At 42.8% G+C, this 18,457-nt stretch overlaps 1 protein-coding gene across 1 annotated transcript in view; it reads right to left on the reverse strand.

Annotated features, from left to right (window-relative positions):
- LOC467699 (golgin subfamily A member 2) overlaps positions 1-18,457 on the reverse strand; it is a 71,272-nt gene that overhangs the window by 20,847 nt on the left and 31,968 nt on the right. Inside the window, 1 exon segment of the mRNA XM_063794425.1 lies at positions 1-18,457. This exon segment is cut by the window's right edge and continues 20,726 nt beyond it. The gene's annotated coding sequence lies outside the window, so the exon portion shown is untranslated.

The following is an 18,457-nucleotide window of genomic DNA, read 5'->3' on the forward strand; positions in this document are numbered from 1 at the left end:
TTGTGCCTTCAGCCATTTGGAGTGCAGCATTTTCCAGAGACAGCCAAGCCAGCTGATGTGGGAAGTGAGAAGACCCAAAGCATTTTCTCCTATGAGAATCAGAAGTTCTTAGTGCAGGGAAGATGGTGTATTCACTCACTGAGGGACAACTTGTGTTCTGGCAAGTCAGTCCCAGGGTGAAAAGTAAAGGTTGAGTCTCTGTTCCCTCAGAGTCCTGGATGTTAAAAAGTGTCCCAGTAGCCCTCATCCTGCCCTGATTACACTGGCTCTTTGCCACAGCAGGCTTGTGTTTCCCATTTATGGAGGAAGAGGCTTCTTGGATCCTCTGGGCCTCTTCCTCATTTGCACACTCTGTCTTTTTCCTTCTGTGCAAAGCCTGGTTCATTTCTGCCACAAAAGGGCTCCATCCAAGTCTAGCATTGATCTCACTTTTCTAGAGAATCCAAACTAGGAGTTTTGGAAATCTTCAAGGTCACATTCCTCCTTTTAAAAATGTCTTATAAATGAGGTAACAGATCTCATGAGATAAGGTGACTTTCTTAGGGCCATGCAGTTAATAATTTGCTTTATGCTCACCTTAACACTAATGGCAATTAGATAATCTAATGGCTACCAAGGAACATATGTCTAAGATTTTCAGTCCCAATCTCAAATGTTCTGTACAGCTATCAGGCCACATTAAGAATTTTACTACACAAAGAAGCACAGCAATTACTATTCAGACATATTAAGAGAAACCTTTTGGAAGCAATCAATCTATTCCCATCATTGAATCCAACTTTTCAACTCTAAAGTACTGGCTTTCAACTTTTTAGCATCATCAACCCCATTTAGGAGGCTAGTGAAAGCTATGGACCCTTTCCACGCACAAATATTTACACAAAAACAAAATTTCACTGCAGTGATTTAACATGCAATATATGACAGCGAAAACACTTGGTCTGATGGTAGAAATGTCAGCGTATCTGCTATGTGGCCAGGGCATTTTTTTACTTTTAGTTTAGATTCAGGGTGTACATGTGCAGATGAGTTACATGGATATATTGCATGATGCTGAGGGTTGGGCTTCTATTGACCTTATCACCCAATTAGTGAGCATAGTACCTAATATGTAGGGTTGTTTTTGTTTTTGTTTTGAGACGGAGTCTCGCTCTGTTGCCCAGGCTGGAGTGCAGTCGTGCGATCTCAGCTCACTGCAACCTCCGCCTCCCAGGTTCAAGCAATTCTCCTGCCTCAGCCTCCCGAGTAGCTGGGATTACAGGTGCCAACCACCACGCCTGGCTAATTTTCATATTTTTAGTAGAGACGGGGTTTCACCATGTTGGCCAAGCTGGTCTCAAACTCCTGACCTCAGGTGATCCACCAGCCTCGGCTTTGCAAAGTGCTGGGATTACAGGCGTGAGCCACCATGCCCGGCCTATTTTTTAAAACCCTTCCCCTCTCCTTCTCTTCCCCCTTTTGAAGTCCCCAGTGTCTGCTGTTCCCATCTTTCTGTCCATGTGTACTCAATGTTTAGCTTCCACTTTTGAGAAAATGCAGTATTTGATTTTCTTTTTCTGTGATAATTCACTTAGGATAATGGCTTCCAGCTGCATCCATGTTGCTGCAAAGGACATCATTTCATTCTTTTTATGGCTGCGTGGTATTCCATGGTGCATATGTACCACATTTCCTTTATCCAGTCCACTGTCGATGGGCATTTAGGTTGATTCTATGTCTTTCCTATTGTGAATATTGCTGCGATAAACTAATGGGTACAGGTGTCTTTTGTAGAATGATTTCTTTTCCTTTAGGTATATATCCAGTAATGGGATTGCTGGGCTGAATGGTAGTTCTATTTTTAGTTCTCTAAGAAATTTCCAAACTGCTTTCCACAGGAACTAAACTAACTTACATTCCCACCAATAGTGTATAAGCTTCCCCTGTTCACCAAAAGACCAGGGAGAAAAGTAGTTTAGAGATCATTCTCTCTTCCCTCCCGACAGTGCAGGTGGATGCAATTAGCCAATTAGCTGGGTCTGGCAAGAGGATGAAGACATATCCAAATGGTGGATGGTAAACACGCATATATTTCAGTCAGGAAGGAAACCTCACCAACACTTGCGATTTTTTGACTTTATTATAGCCATTCTGACTGGTGTAAGGGGATATCTCATTGTGGTTTTTATTTGCATTTTTCTGATGATTAGCAATGAGCATTTCTTTATATGTTGGCTGGCCATTTGTATATCTTCTTTTGAGAAATGTCTGTTCATGTTCTTTGCCCACTTTTAAATGGGGTTATTTGGTTTTGTTTGTTTGTTTTTTGAGACGGAGTCCTGCTCTGTCGCCAAGGCTGGAGTGCAGTGGCACAATCTCGAAGTAGCTGGGACTACAGCACACACCATCATGTCTGGCTAATTTTTTTTATTGTTTGTATTTTTAGTAGAGACAGGGTTTTGCCATGTTGGTCAGGCATGTTTCAAACTCCTGACCTCAAGTGATACCCCTGCCTCAGCCTCCCAAATTGCTGGAATTACAGGTGTGAGCCACCACACCCAGCCTGGTTATTTGTTTTTTCTTGTTCAGTTATTTATAGATTCTGGATATGAGTCCTTCGTTGGATGCATAGATTGCAAATATTTTCTCCCGTTCTGTAGGTTGTCTGTTTACTCTGTTGATAGTTTCTTCTGCTGTGCAGAAGCTCTTTAGTTTAATTAGGTCTCACTTGTCAATTTTTGTTTTGTTGGTTTTGTTGTATTTGTTTCTGAGGTCTTTTTTGTTGTATTTGTTTCTGAGGTCTTAGTCAGAAATTCTTTGCCTAGCCCAATATCCAGAAGAGTTTTCTTCTAGGATTTTTATAGTTTGAGGTCTTAACATTTAAGGCTTTAGTCCATCTTTAGTTTTATTCTTCTGCATATGGTTAGCCAGCTATCCCAACACCATTTAGTAAATAGACTGTCCCTTCCCAATTGTTTCTTTTTGTCAATTTTGTAAAAGACTAGTTGGTTGTAGGTGTGCAGCTTTATTTCTGGGTTTTCTACTTTGTTCTGATTGTCTGTTTTGAACCACTAGCCACTAACCATGCTGTTTTGGTTACTGTAGCCTTGTAGTATGGTTTGAAGTCAAGTAATGTGATGCTTCCAGCTTTGTTCTTTTTGCTTAGGATTGGTTCAGCTATTCAGGCTCTTTTTTGGTTCTATATGAATTTTAGAATCTTTTTTTCTAATTCTGTGAAAAAATGATATTGGTAGTTTGATAGGAATTGCATTGAATCTGTAGAATGTTTTAAGCAAAGTGGGCATTTTAATGAGATTGATTCTTCCAACCCATGAGCATGGAATGAATGCTTTTTCCATTGGTTTGTGTCATGTATGATTTTTTTCATCAGTGTTTTGTAGTTAGTTCGCCTTGTAGAAATCTTTCACCTCCTTGGTTAGACATGTTCCTAGGTATTTTTGTGTGTGTCTCCTGTAAATGGAATTGCATTCTTGATTTGGTCCTCAGCTTGAACATTATTGGTGTATAGAAATGCTACCAATTTTTGTACATTGATTTTGTATTCTGAGACTTTCCTGAAGTCATTTATCAGGACTAGGAGTCTTTTGGTGAAACCTTTAGAGTTTTCTAGACATAGAGCCACAATGTCAGTGAAGAGAAGTAATTTGACTTCTTTTTTATGAAGACTTGCTTTATAACCAAGGCTGTGGTCGACCTTAGAGTATGTTACATGTGCAGATAAGAAGAATCTATATTCTGTGGTCGTTGGGTGGAGTATTCTGTAGTTGTCTGTTAGGTCCAGTTGGTCAAGTGTCCAATTTAAGCCCAGAATTTGTTAGTTTTCCACCTTGATGATCTATCTAATGCTGTCAGTGGGGTGGGGTGTTGAAATCCTTCACTATTATTGTGTGGCTATTTTCTTAGGTTTAGGAGTAATTGTTTCATAAATCTGGGTGCTCTAATGTTAGATGTGTGCATGTATTTAAGACAGTTAAATATTCTTGTTGAGTAGAACCTTTTATCACTATGTAATGCGCTTGTCCTTTTTAACTCCCTGTTTGGGGGTCTTCTACTTTCCTTGAGGTGTTTCAAGAATCATGGGAAAGTTCCTCTCAGGTCTAAAACACTGTCCTCTTTTGTATTGCACTACTTGGTCCCTTTGGCTTTTAGGGTTACCAGAGATTACTTGGTACTTGGTGAGAGGACTAGACCTTGGTGTGTGTGATGGCTAGAAGTTATGAGCAACTGTTTATAGTGTTAGATGGCTAACAGCAGTGTTGTTTACAGGAAATAGTTATTATTACAGGGGACTACTTGGTTCTTTGTGTTTGGATAAGAAAAGCATGGTTTAGTCCTAAAAACTGCTTACTTTCTTTTGATTTTTGTAAAATGGGATCTCATTATGTTGCCCAGGCCAGTCTCAAACTCTTGGCCTCAAGCAATCCTCCCACCTCGGCCTTTCAAAGTCCTAAGATGACAGTGTGAGTCACTGCACCCATTGGCCCTGTTTCTTAAAGGGCTCTACCCTAAAGCCAGTAATCTGGCTCTAGAATTAAGTGACAAGCTAAGTTTAAAAAACAAAAACAAAAAACACCTATCAAACTAAATTAGTCTTGTGAAACTCTTTGTAAAAAGAAATTTATATCTTTAAAGGAAACTTCCATTTGTAAGGGCATCTCTGTCTCTGCACCTAAACCACTAGGCACTTTAACTATGGGGAAGACAACGACCTAAAATTTATATAATAAATCTTATCTTTGTTTAGACCTACGTTTGTGCCTTTGAGACATACCTTTTCTACCGGTTTCACCTAACTCATGTCTTTGGAGATGCAAATTTACAGTGGTATAGCTAACAGTTGTTTACGGTATGTAACAGGTATTCAAGTTATTAATAGTCTTTAAAGTAGGGGAGAAGCTTTGAAAACTGCAAATGCAGAATCTTATTGAGAGGTGACAACGTGCTAGCAGCGCTTGCTAGCTCTTGGCACCTTCTCTGCCTCGGCATCCACTCTGGCCGTGCTGGAGGAGCCCTTCAGCCTGCCACTATGCTGTATGGGCCCCTCTCTGGGGCTGGCCTATGCAGGAGCTGGCTCCCTCTGCTCGTGGGAAGGTGTGGAGGGAGAGGCGCCAGCGGGAGCCGGGGCTGCACGTGGTGCTCCCCGGCCGGGGCAGGTTCCTGGTGGGCGTGGGCTGGGCGGGCCCGCACTTTGCGCCCTGGCTGGCACCTGCTTGTCTTGATCGGTGATGAGCTCACTCTGGACTGCGGGAGAGCCCAGGCTAGGTGCCAAGAAAAGTACCGGGGCGAATGCCATTCAGAGGCAAAGCCGGCTGGGCTTCTGCATCCCTGCAACTTGGAGAACTTTTCTGTCTAGCTAAAGGATTGTAAATGCACCAATCAGTGCTCTCTGTCTAGCTAAAGATTTGTAAATGCACCAATCAGCACTCTGTCAAAACGGACCAATCAGGACTCTGCAAAAGGGACCAATCAGCTCCCTGTAAAATGGACCAATCAGCAGGATGTGGGTGGGGCCAGATAAGGGAATAAAAGCAGGCCACCCCAGCAAGCAGTGGCAATGGGCTCCAGTGCTCTTCCACTTTGTGGAGGCTTTGTTCGTTGACTCTTGGCAATAAATTTTGCTGCTGCTCATTCTTTCTGTCCCCAGTGCCTTTAAGAGCTGTAACACTCAATGTGAAAGTCTGCAACTTCACTCTTGAGGCCAGTGAGACCACGAATCCACCAGAAGGAACGAACAACTCTGGATGTGCCACCTTTAAGAGCTGTAACACTCCACGCGACCCGCGAAGGTCTGCAGTTTCACTCCTGCAGTCAGCGAGACCACAAACCCACCAGAAGAAACTTCAGACGTATCTGAACCTCTGAAGGAACAAACTCTGGACACACCGTCTTTTAAGAACTGTAACACTCACCACGAGGGTCCCCGGCTTCATTCTCAATGTTAGTGAGACTGAGACCCCAGCAATCCTGGACACATTATAAATGTATAAGGTGTGCTTCTGTCCGTGTTTGTATGTCTGTTTTTTTGTTTGTTTGAGACGGAGTTTCACTCTTGTTGCCCAGGCTGGAGTGCTATGGCGCAATCTTAGCTCACCATAACCTCCACATCCCGGGTACAAGCGATTCTCTTGGCTCAGCCTCCTGCGTAGCTGGGATTACAGGAATGCGCTTCCACGCCTGGCTAGTTTTGTATTTTTTTTTAGTAGAGATGGGGTTTCTCCACATTGGTCAGGGTGGCCTTAAACTGCTGATCTCAGGTGATTTCCCTTCCTCAGGCTCCCAAAGTGCTGGGGTTACAGGCATGAGCCACCATGCCTGGCCATGTCTATATGTTTCTATGTGTCATGTAGATATAGTTCACTACCGAGTTATATGAAAGAGCTCTAATCAATTGGCTTAAAGAAAAATAAGTGCTTCAATGAAATATTTTCTCAGGAAAATAGAAACTAGTTCAAATGCCATTAATTCATGTGACTTCAATGATCTTTGTTAAATAAAACTAGTCTCTAAATTCTCTTCAGTATTTAAATTTTTAAAGTCATGTTATTGATAGCAACAGGAGACAGACAAATTCCTAGGCAGACAGGGATGGGTCGCTGGTAGGGCTCGACCTTCAACATGAGGACTGAGCAGCAAGTTCTGGATAGAGTCCACGACTGGAGTGAAAACTTCTGTCCCCATCTTACCCACTTTCTCTCAATTGGTTCCTTCTGGATGATGCCTTTTAACCAAATGGTGCTCTCTCCAAGCCCACCTGTGGACCAATCAGCATGCATTCCCCCATTCTAAGCCCATAAAAACCACAGACTCAGCCTCATAAACAGCTACCTGCTTTCTTGGTCACGTCTCACAGCTGAGACCTTTCCTTCTGTAGCTCAATAAAATTCTCCTCTGCCTTACTTGCTCTCAAGTGTCTGCATACCTTATTCTTCTTGGAACCCAGAACTTGCTAAGCTGCAGGGAGCAGGAGTAAAAAAGAGCTATAACCCTCCCTCCTGCTTGCAAAACAACAGGTGAGAAGAAGCCATAGGGTGCCACTCCCTCCTGCTCACTGAATTAGAGGAGCAAAAGAGCTGTGACACACCTGGCTGGCTCACTGAGCTGCAGATGGTGCAAGTAAAAGAGCTGTAACACTCCCTCCTGTTCACCAAACTATGGAAGCAAAAAATCCACTGGGTGCTGCTCCCTCCCACTTGCTGAACTACTGGAGAGAAGAAGCCACAACAGTACGTTAAATTAAGTTACCAAGACCACCTCAGTCATGGAGACCCCAACCCAGCGGTGCTAAAGAATTGAAGACAAAGACACAGAAATAGAGTACAAAGTGGGATCAGGGGGCTGACGGCCTTCAGAACTGAGAGCCACAAACAGAGTTTGACCCACATATTTATTGACAGCAAGCCAGTGATAAGCATTGTTTCTATAGGTTTTAGATTAGCTAAAAGCATTCCTTACGGGAAACAAAGCATTCTTAGCAAGGAGTAGAGAAACAGGTTCTGGCTGATTATCAGCAGCAAAAACATGTTGTTAAGGCACAGCCTGCTCCTGCTATTGTTTGTGGTTTGAGCAGTTTCCCACTTTAGGTGGCCAGGCGTTCCTTGCCCTGCTCCGGTAAACCAACAACTTCTAGCCATGTGCATCACAGCCATCACGAGCATGTCGCATTGCTGCAGAAATCCTGTTTATGGCCAGTTTCTTTAAGGCCTATTTATGACAGGCTTAGGGCTTGTTCCCAGCATTAAGTAATCCTAGGTTTTTCAACAGAAATGAGGGTTACTAAGAGAATAGTAGTTAATATATGTGATTAAAACTAGTAGATATAAGAGAAAAAATATTCTACATACAGGGTGTATAAAGTAAGATGTTGATGTAGTTTGGATGTTGTTTCCTTTAAGCTTCATGTTGAATTGTAATCTCCCATGTTGGAGGTGGGTCTGGTGGAAGGTGATTGGATCATGAGAACGAATACCTGATGAGTAGTTTAATGCCATCCCTTTGGTGCTGTCCTCGCAATGGTGAGTTTTCACAAGCTCTGGTTGTTTAAAAAGGGTGTGGCACCTCCTCCCCCTCTCTCTATGGCTCCTGCTATCACTGTGCGTGACATTTGCTCCCTCTTCAGCTTCTGCCATGATTGCAAGCTTCCTGAGGCCTCCCTAGAAGCTGAACAGATGCCAGCACCATGCTTCCTATAAAGCCTACAGAACCATGAGCCAATTAAACACCTTTGCTTTATAAATTACCCAGCCTTTGATATTTATAGAAATGTAAGAACAGCCTAGTACAGAAAATTGGTACCAAGGAGTGGGGCACTGCTATAAAAATACCTGAAAATATGAAAGAAACTTTGGAATTGGGTGGCAGGTTGAAAGACTTTGGATGGCTTAGAAGAAGAAAGGAAAATGAGGGAAAGTTTGGAGCTTCTTAGAGACCAAAAACCACTTGTACTCCAAAAGGTATTGAAATATATATATACACCACAAAGGTTTTAATACAACACTATTGAAGGTTGGGTAGACCAAAGGGAGAACTTGCTGGTCCTTCAAAATTAAAAATCCCCAAACTAGTTTTTGGTATTTGCCCCAGATTGGAGAAATTTCTTCAATCAGAAGGCAAAGGTTACAATGAGAAAGCTGATTAACAATTGCCTGGGAAAATGTTGAGGCAAATTAGTCAAGATTGACAAAAGAGCCTGGGTCCCTTGGCTCAAGTCACTGCTGAGAACCCAAATCCTTTTTTACCAGAGAGGGTGAAATGGTCTGGGAGTGGAAAAGAAAAAGTTTCCTGGGACCAGAACATAAAAATGTAAGGGCTGATATGATTATGAAGGTTGGAATGTTTAAATAGGCTTTATGTAAAGTACTCGTGTCTCTTTTACCTAAATGTCTTATGGAAAACGGGTATTGTATCTGACTGAGGAATATTTTCCCTAACTAGTAAGGAAGGAGACCACCTCTCCCATTGTCTCCTGTTTCAAAAAGGCAGCAAAAAGTTAAAAAGTAGCAGAAGTGAGATCAATAGCCAGACGGCTTGGCACCAAGAACCAGGTCTGGTAGTTAAAGATCAACTCCTGACCTAACCACTTGTGTTATCTATAGATTCCAGACATTGTTTGAGGAAGACTTGTGAAACTTTCTGTTCTGTTCTGCGAGCCCCCATCACTGATGCATGTAGCCCTCAATCACATAGCCCCCACTTGTGCAATGTATCACGACCTTTTCACATGGACCCCTTAGACTTGTAAGCCCTTGTAAAAGGGACATGAATCTTTACTTTGGGAAGCTTGGATCTTGAGACGTGAGTCTACCTATGCACCCAGCTGATTAAAGCCTCTTCCTTCCTAAAACCAGTGTCCAAGAGGTTTTGTCTGTGACTGGTCCTGCTACACTAGTACTATAAAACAGAAGGCATGTAAATCTGCCCTTCCAGCAATATGAACTGGACATGCTAGGTGGGAAGTGGTGTATCAAGTGAATGAGCTACAGCTGTGACAGTTTAGCATTTTTCTTTGAAACATATGGCTACTTGAGATAATGGGAGTGCTAGAAGCAAGGAGCCAGCAAGTCTGGACACATTCCAAAGGCCAGGAGGGGTTTTACCTTGGACCCTGGACATGTTCCAAGCCCTGCCTCAGCTTCTCTCCCAACACTTGGTGTTTCTCCCAACATGTCCCCCTTTTCTTTCTTGTAAAACTGCCACAGCTATCATTGCTTGTTCTCAATGGCGGCTTTCTCTCCAGCAGTGGCTTCTGCATCTGCAGACTAAAAGAAGACAGCACAAGCACATAATTATTAGAATAAAATCTGCAAGTGTAGAGCTTCCAATGGCCTTAATCCATTTAAGAGGATTGATTGTAGACAACCCATTGGCTGTCTTGTTCAAAGTATCATTTCCAGGGAGCAGGGCTAAGTGAGCCTGAGAGGCTTCAAAAACCTGCTCTTTTAGTTTTACAATCTTTAGGATGAGATTTTCATCTCTGCCCTCCAGATGGCATTTAAGAGTAACATAACACAAGTTCGAATCCAAAAGGTCCTCTTTTTGTTTTTAAATTAATTGAGCAAGGCAATTGCAGGCTGTGCAGCCCTTAATTGCTGGTTGGTGATCCAGCTTCATTGTTCTTAGCCCTTATTCAAAATGGAGTCGCTCTGGTTTGAATGCTTCTTACATGTTTCCCCCTTCCCTTTTACAAGAGGACCCTTAATTCTAAGGGTTGCAGAAGGATGAAGGTCCATCTTCTGTAACTTCTTCATGCTGAATAGGGGCAATGATATTCCTGCCTAACTATTAGGGTCTCTTGTATTCAGGGTAGAGAGGAGTTCAGTCAGAAAGCATTGGTCTATTAAGCATTCGTTGTACCTCTGAATCCCAGCAAAAGGTAAAACCCTGGTGCTTCAGCAGTTTCTCAGCTTCCTGTGTGGTTTTCTTGATCTAACCCCATGTTATAGGGGTTGATGTCAGCATGACTCTGGTTGGTCCTCGTTCCACATTCACATTCAGATTCAACTGGCTCATGGCTCATACTGGGGGAAACCAGTCCATGGTTTGGATCCATGGGTCCCCCTCATCTCCTGCTCCATGGTTGTACACATCTTGAGGGCACCCACACGGTGTTCATCTCCTGCAAAAACACAAGCATACCCTCACCCCACATTAGTAAATCTAGCAAAACAGAAGCAAAGGCCTTTTTTATTATTATTATTATTGCTGAAGCATTTGAAACTCAGCTTCTACCTCTTTGGTTAATTACCGCAGGGTAAAACTTACCATTGATAGCGAGAAACAGGCTTTTTCTGATTAACAGAAGGCATAGAGAAAGCAAACCGAGGCTTGTCCTTCTTGTACAATAGTATAGCAAAAAAGCAATCCTTAAACCTTCAATTTACAGGTGGGTCCACTAGACGCTGTGGTTCGTGATAGATCTTCAGATATTTGGTGGGCACCCACACAGATACCTGATTGTCACCTGGAGAGACACAAGCAAATCCTCTTCCTCATATAATTATCTTTCCTTTTTCCCAACTGTATGCGCATCCCTCCACCATATATCTTGTCCAGCCTTTTTATTTTCCTTTTGTCCTGTCAGGTGTTGTTCAGCTGCAGTCATGTGTTAATCTTATTGTAAATTTAAAAAATTTAATGTTAATAAAGCTAAATGCAGTTGCATATGCTGTGTCTTACATTCCAGTCCCCTCCTTTTTGATTTTGTATTTGAGTTTTTAAAGTATGATTAGCTCTTTCCACCATTGCCTGTCCTTGCGAGTTATATGGAATACCTGTAGTATGGGTAATATTCCATTGTTGAAAATATGTAGCCATGGCTTTACTATAGTATCCTGGGCTGTTATCAGTTTTGATTTTTTCTGGGATTCCCATAACTGAAAAGCAAGATAAAAGATGTCTTTTAACATGAGCTATAGCTTCCCCTGTTTGACATGTGGCCCAGATAAAATGTGAATAGGTTATCTACTGAAACATGAACAAAGGACAATTTTCCAAAAGCAAGAATATGTGTTACATCCATCTGCCAGATGGAATTTGGAGATAAACCTCTAGGGTTAACTCCCATTCCTTGAGGTGGCAGATGCAGGACTTGGCAGGCAGAACAGGGTTGTACAATTTCATTTTTTTTTTCTTTTGAGGCAGAGTCTTGCTCTGTTGCCCAGGCTGGAGTGAAGTGGCGTGATCTCGGCTCACTGCAAGCTCCACCTCCTGGGTTCACACCATTCTCCTGCCTCAGCCTCCAGAGTAGCTGGGGTACAGGCGCCTGCCACTACGCCCGGCTAATTTTTTGTATTTTTTAGTAGAGACGAGGTTTCACTGTGTTAGCCGGGATGGTCTCGATCTCCTGACCTCGTGATCCACCCGCCTCGGCCTCCCAAAGTCCTGGGATTACAGGCAGGAGCCACCGCACCCTGCTGTACAATTTCTTTAGCTTGTTTCCATGATAGACCACATCTTTTTCTAAGGCCTGCGGCATTAAGGTAGGTTAAAGAATGGAACATTTGTGCATCAGCAAAGACTGCAGACACCAATGCATCCGCCCTTTGATTAAGTTTAGTTAAAGGGCCAGGGAGGTTAGTATGTGCTCTCAGATGAGTGATATAGAGAGGGGAATGCCTTTGTTGTACTGTTTGCTGTAAAGAATGAAATAAAAGATTAAGTTGTTCATCAGTCATACTTCGAATTAAGGCACATTCAATATTTTGTGTGGCTTGCACTGCATAGGCTGAATCAGAAACAATGTTTACTGGCTGTTTAAAAGTTTTTAACACTGTTATCACAGCCATAACTTCAGCCCTTTGAGCAGAAGCAAAGTCAGTTTGAAAAACTTGCTGTTGAGGTCCAGCAAATGAGGCTTTTCCATTACTAGACAGCATTTCCTTTTCTATATTCCTTTTTTGTGTATCCAAACTGCCCACAATTAAAGCAAGAGCCTGAGAAACGGGGCATATTCTTCCCTACTTTAGATCCAGCCATAGCCTGAGCTAAAAGAGTAACCTTATGTAAGTTACCTCCAATGCCATCGCAAGCCTTAATATTAATATATTCAGCTAAATGAGCCTTCCCTCTCAGGGGTCTAATAGCAGTTTGACACTCTGCATTAACATTGTGGGATGCAAGAAGCTGTATTACAACATCCTGAGCTGTTTTATCAGTTATGGCTTTATACACAGCCTCTTGGAGCCAAGCAATAAAATCAATATATGGTTCTCTAGGTCCTTGTCAGACAGAACTGAAAGAAGGATATTTTCCCCTGTAGCATTTATCCTTTCCCATGCCTGTAAGCACACGGAGTGCAGCTGAAAAATGGCAAAATCCTCCATTACTGCTTGATTCTGTAATCGACCCCAGTTAGGGCCAACTCCCATTAACTGTTCAAAGGAAACAGGCAGAGGTGGCTGTGCTTGTGTGTTTTCCCTTGCCTGAGTTTGAGCTTCATCAGCCCACCAAGTTTTAAACTGTAAATACTGAGACAGAGTGAGAACAGATTTTGTTAAAGTATCCCAATCATATGGTATTAACCTATTACCAAGAGCCACATTTTTTAACAAAGTTTGCACAAAAGGAGAGTTCAGGCCGTAATGACTAATGGCTTGCTTGAATTCCTTTGGTAACTTAAAAGGAAAGTTGGCCTAATTAGCTATATTCTGTCCTTCTTGCTGGGTTATAGTAACTGGAAATTGCCATGCTTCAAGGTCTCCCTTGGCTCTATCTGGTTTTTTGAATAGAATTTTGTATAGCACCACCAATTGCTCCAGGTTTTAATGTTGCAACTACAGGAGCAGTAAGTTTTTCACCTAATTCATTTTCTCACCCATTCAGGGGAGAGAGAGGAGGTGGCCATTCACTTAATTCAGCCGGTGGAGCTGACAGGCTAGTAAAACATACTGTAGCTTTCCTTTCTTTTCTCTAATCTCCTCCAGTAGCTGTTCCTCACACTCAGAATCTGAAGTTAGTTTTTTACACTCGTCCTCCTCTTCCTTATCTAAATCTTCCTCATTATCTGTTTGAATGGCTCAAGAGCTGCCTTTATTAGTGCCCACATTGACCAAACGGGAACTGGAATTTTTACTCCATCTTTATATGCCTTTTTAAAATCTCTTCCCATTCTCTCCCATTGATCCAACTCCATAGTCCCCTGTTCTGGAAACCATGGGCAAAACTGCTTTACTGTACTAAAGAGTAATAAATTCTGAGTACTAACTTTCACTCTCCCTCTTTGTAATAAATGCCTTAAGAATAAGCTGGCTGGTCGCAGTGGCTCATGCCTGTAATCCCAGCATTTTGGGAGGCTGAGGCGGGTGGATCATGAGGTCAGGAGATCGAGACCATCCTGGCTAACATGGTGAAACCCCATCACTACTAAAAATACCAAAAAATTAGCTGGGTGTGGTGGTGGGCACCTGTAGTCCCAGCTACTTGGGAGGCTGAGGCAGGAGAATGGTGTGAACCCAGGAGGTGGAGCTTGCAGTGAGCCGAGATCACACCACTGCACTCCAGCCTGAGCAACAGAGCAAGGCTCCGTCTCAAAAAATGAATAAATAAATAAATAAATAAACAAATTCAAATAAGCAGAATGTTTGCTTTCACTTTGTCCTCTTGTTCGCCTGGTTCTTCCGAGCACACAGCTTTCCCACAGAGCTTCTTTCAGTCATCCTCGGGTGTCCTCTGATGATGCATCCTACACTTTCACACACTCTAGTGTTCCTTCACTGGGGTCTTCTTTGCCCCACATTGGGTGCCATGAACGTTGGGGTGATCGGACCCAACACCAGGCCATGGGGGCTATGAAGTCCAGCAGAGTCAAATGAATGAGAAAAGACAAATTAACAGAGAAAGGGGGACCAGGGGGCCAATGCTAATATGGAGGCTGCAAAGGCCCCAAGCTCTGGGAGCCCACGCTGTTTATTGGTGATCAAACAAAGAAACAGGTGGTGAGGATGTGGGGGTTGAAAGGAAGCAGTGTATCAAGTGAATGAGCTACATCTGTGACAACTTAGCATTTTCTTTGAAACATATGTCTACTTGAGATAATGGGAGTGCTAGAAGCAAGGAGCCAGCAAGTCTGGACACATTCCAAAGGCCACGAGGGGTTTTACCTGGACGCTGGACATGTTCCAAGCCCACCTCAGCTTCTCTCCAAACACTCAGCTTTTCTCCCAACAGTGAACAAACATCCTTGTTTGGAAGGCAGCAACTCTGATTCTAAAGTATACTTTTGTGACCCAAATTTACCTTTCTCTCTACCTGAGTTCTCTAAAATTTGGAAACTATTCATGAGTATTCTTATTTTATGGCGGTATAGTTATATTTGCATATGATGGATAAGAATCTGTTTTTTTTTAAACAGGGCACAATTGGAGACATTGGTTATTTTACCAAGGCTTTGATTAGACTAACAAATTTTCAGGTAAAGTTCCAGCAAAGCCTATATGGCCAAACAATTCTTGCTGCACTTTGTGCAAATAATCAGGTGAAGTACAATAAGGCTAAAACTAATTTTGCACACAGATCAATCTTACTATACTTTCTCTGTAGTAGAAAAGGGGGACTACAGAGAGATAAAAGTTATGTTTCAAAGGAAAACTGTACCACACCTGTTTATACTAGATTCCAGCTCTGACCTTTGTTTTTAAGCTTTATTATTTGACTAGAATTTGGGCTAACTCCTGAATTATTTCTTGGCTACAATAAGTCTCTAAAGAAGAACTGGGTTGTAATTTTATTCATGATGTTTTAGTTGGTTCCTTAGCGAAATTCCTTTTTTTTCATTGTGATGCAAAAATTCTCTTTTGATTGTCAAATCACTAATGTTATCTCTCATTGTTTTACTTCTTTCCAAGACAGCCTGAATCATGATATTCTGAAGACTAGAGATGATTTGACAGAGCCTGCAAATCACCCTCATTTTGGATCATTCGGCATCATACTTGGCCTTTCTTAAATTTTTTTTTTTTATGAGACAGGGTCTCACTCTGTTACCCAGGCTGGACTCTGTCACTCAGGCTGGAGTGCAGTGGCACAATCATGGCTCACTGCAGCCTCAACCTCCTGGGCTCAAGTGATACTCCTAGGAGCCTCAGCTTTCTGAGTAGCTAGGGCTGCAGGCATGTGCCACCTTGCCTAGCTAATTTTAAAAAAAAAATTTTTTTTTTTGTAGAGACAGAGTCTCACTATGCTATGTTTTCCAGGCTGGTCTCTAACTCCTAGGTTTCAGTGATCCTCCTCCTCAGCCTCCCAAAGTGCCAGGATTACAGGGCGTGATCCACCATGCCTGGTCACAAGGGTCATTTTCAAGGCATAGAATTAGTTCAGAGCATCCAGCGCAAGGATGGGCACACAGGTGCCTAAACAGCTAGAAAATTGAAGTACTTTGCCTCCCGGGCCATTATCTGTCTCTTTTTCCATCCGTCCCCACGATGGAAAAGTTCCTGCCTCCACCAGAATGAAAAGAGAATTACAGAGGGGATATCAAGATACCTGTTGACAGAGACTTCTGGGTATAGTTGTTCCCAGTTACGAGGCTTATGCAAATAGAGATATTGTTACAGTGGGTAGCTAGGCAAACATGAATAGGGCAGGAAAGGCCCCTCACACCCAGGAATGTCAGGGTACCATTGTCTGAAATTATTAGAGACCAATGTCTCTCTAAAATAATAATTAGTCACAGCCAGTGCCGGGAGAAGCAGTCTCCCAACAGACAGAAGATACCTGAAGCTGGTGATCAGCAGCTTCCTGATACGATTGCAGAAGTTGGGAAAGTGGGCTCAAACATGCTCACTAAGAGGAAAAATGGCAGAGTTTAACTGGTATATGACCTTCCTCTAGGAACACTCAAATGGTAAAGGAAAAATGCCTCGAATGAGCATGTGCACAATTTCAGTAAACACACTGCGCATGTGGCCCTTCCCAGGTGCTGACAAGCCACTGCCCATGTGGACAGCCCACCCCAAGGAAAAATCAAGAGAGGGGAGAAACAAAACCCCAGAAGCATGCCAAACTTATAAGTCCGTCCGGGAGGGAGGTGGGGGGCGCCTCTGCCCAGCCGCCGCCCCGTCCGGGAGGTGGGGGGCATCTCTGCCCGGCTGCCCCTTCTGGTAAGTGAGGAGCCCCTCTGCCCCGCCGCCACCCCGTCTGGGAGGTGTACCCAACAGCTCATTGAGAATGGGCCATGATGACGATGGCGGTTTTGTCGAATAGAAAAGGGGGAAATGTGGGGAAAAGATACAGAAATCAGATTGTTGCTGTGTCTGTGTAGAAAGAAGTAGACATAAAAGATTCCATTTTGTTCTGTACTAAGAAAAATTCTTCTGCCTTGGGATGCTGTTGATCTATGACCTTACCCCCAACGCAGTGTTTTCTGAAATATGTGCTGTGTCCACTCAGGGTTAAATGGATTAAGGGCGGTGCAAGATGTGCTTTGTTAAACAGATGCTTGAAGGCAGCATGCTCGTTAAGAGTCATCACCACTCCCTAATCTCAAGTACCCAGGGACACAAACACTGCGGAAGGCCGCCGGGTCCTCTGCCTAGGAAAACCAGAGACCTGTGTTCACTTGTTTATCTGCTGACCTTCCCTCCACGATTGTCCTATGACACTACCAAATCCCCCTCTGCGAGAAACACCCAAGAATGATCAATAAAAAACAAAAATAAATAAATAAAAATAAAAATAAATAAAAATAAATTTAAAAAAAGAAAAATAAAGGAAAGTGGATTTTATACAACAGCTGGTGAAGACCAGCTCAGTGGCTGGACTGAGAAGCTTCAAAGCACTTCCCAAAGCCAAACTTGCACCAAAAAAAAAAAAAAAAAAGGTCATGGTCATGGTCACTGGCGGTCTGCTGCTGGTCTGATCCACTACAGCTTTCTGAATCCTGGTGAAACCATTACATCTGAGAAGTATGCTCAGCAAATCGATGAGATGCATAGGAAACTGCAACGCCTGCAGTCAGCAGTTGTCAACAGAAAGGGCCCAATTCTTCTCCACAACAACGCCTGACCACATGTCACACAACCAACGCTTCAAAGTTTGAATGAATTGGGCTACAAAGCATTGCTTCATCTGCCATATTCACCTGACCTACCACCAGCTGACTACCACTTCCTCAAGCATCGACAACTTTTTGCAGGGAAAACACTTCGACAACCAGCAGTATGCAGAAAATGCTTTCTGAGAGTTCCTCAAATCTGTAAGCGTGGATTTTTACACTACAGGAATAAACTTGGTCTTGTTGGCAAAAATGTGTTGATGGTAATGGTTCCAATTTTGATTAATAAAGATGTGTTTGAGCCTAGTTATGATTTAAAATTCAAGGTCTGAACCCAAAATTACTTTTGCACCAACCTAATAGTTGGGAGGAGAGACAAAAACACCTAAGAAAAAGGCAGAACATAGACCAAAGGGAAAATATCAGAGCCAGAAAACTTCCAAGCTTTTTGAAAGAGTAAGATGCCGGGAAATTTGCAAAATGGCCACGGAAAAATACCCTCCAGAAGGGAAAAGCAGGGTGAGAAACCCTAATCAATCCGTAAAGCAGAGATTTCAGAATCTCCACAAAGTTTCAGGCCATAATCTTGGTACCCTAAAACCCTTCCTTTGGCCATCTGCTCAAAGAAAGATGGGGAAGCTCCATGACATTATGCCATGGTTTTTTGGGCCATAGAGCTGGGCTAGATCAGTAGAAATTAAATGCTGTTCCAGGACTGTGGCAATTAAGTGAAAGATTTCATTGGCCCATAGCAAGTGAGAAAAATACAGCAATGCTGTTGTTTTGTAAAGACAGCTATCCAACTTAAAGCATTGTCCCTCATTACAGGACCACATACACCAAACATTCCTCAAAATGTCTGGGGAAATGAGAGTAATAGAACCAGTATCCTTCACCTGGCTTTGCATCTATGGGACAGACACAAATGTGTCTATGGCTGGCCTATCCAGCCAGTACCTTAGTTCCAGTTTC

This window comes from Pan troglodytes, chromosome 16 (assembly GCF_028858775.2).
Source record: "Pan troglodytes isolate AG18354 chromosome 16, NHGRI_mPanTro3-v2.0_pri, whole genome shotgun sequence".
NCBI classification, from domain to species: domain Eukaryota; kingdom Metazoa; phylum Chordata; class Mammalia; order Primates; family Hominidae; genus Pan; species Pan troglodytes.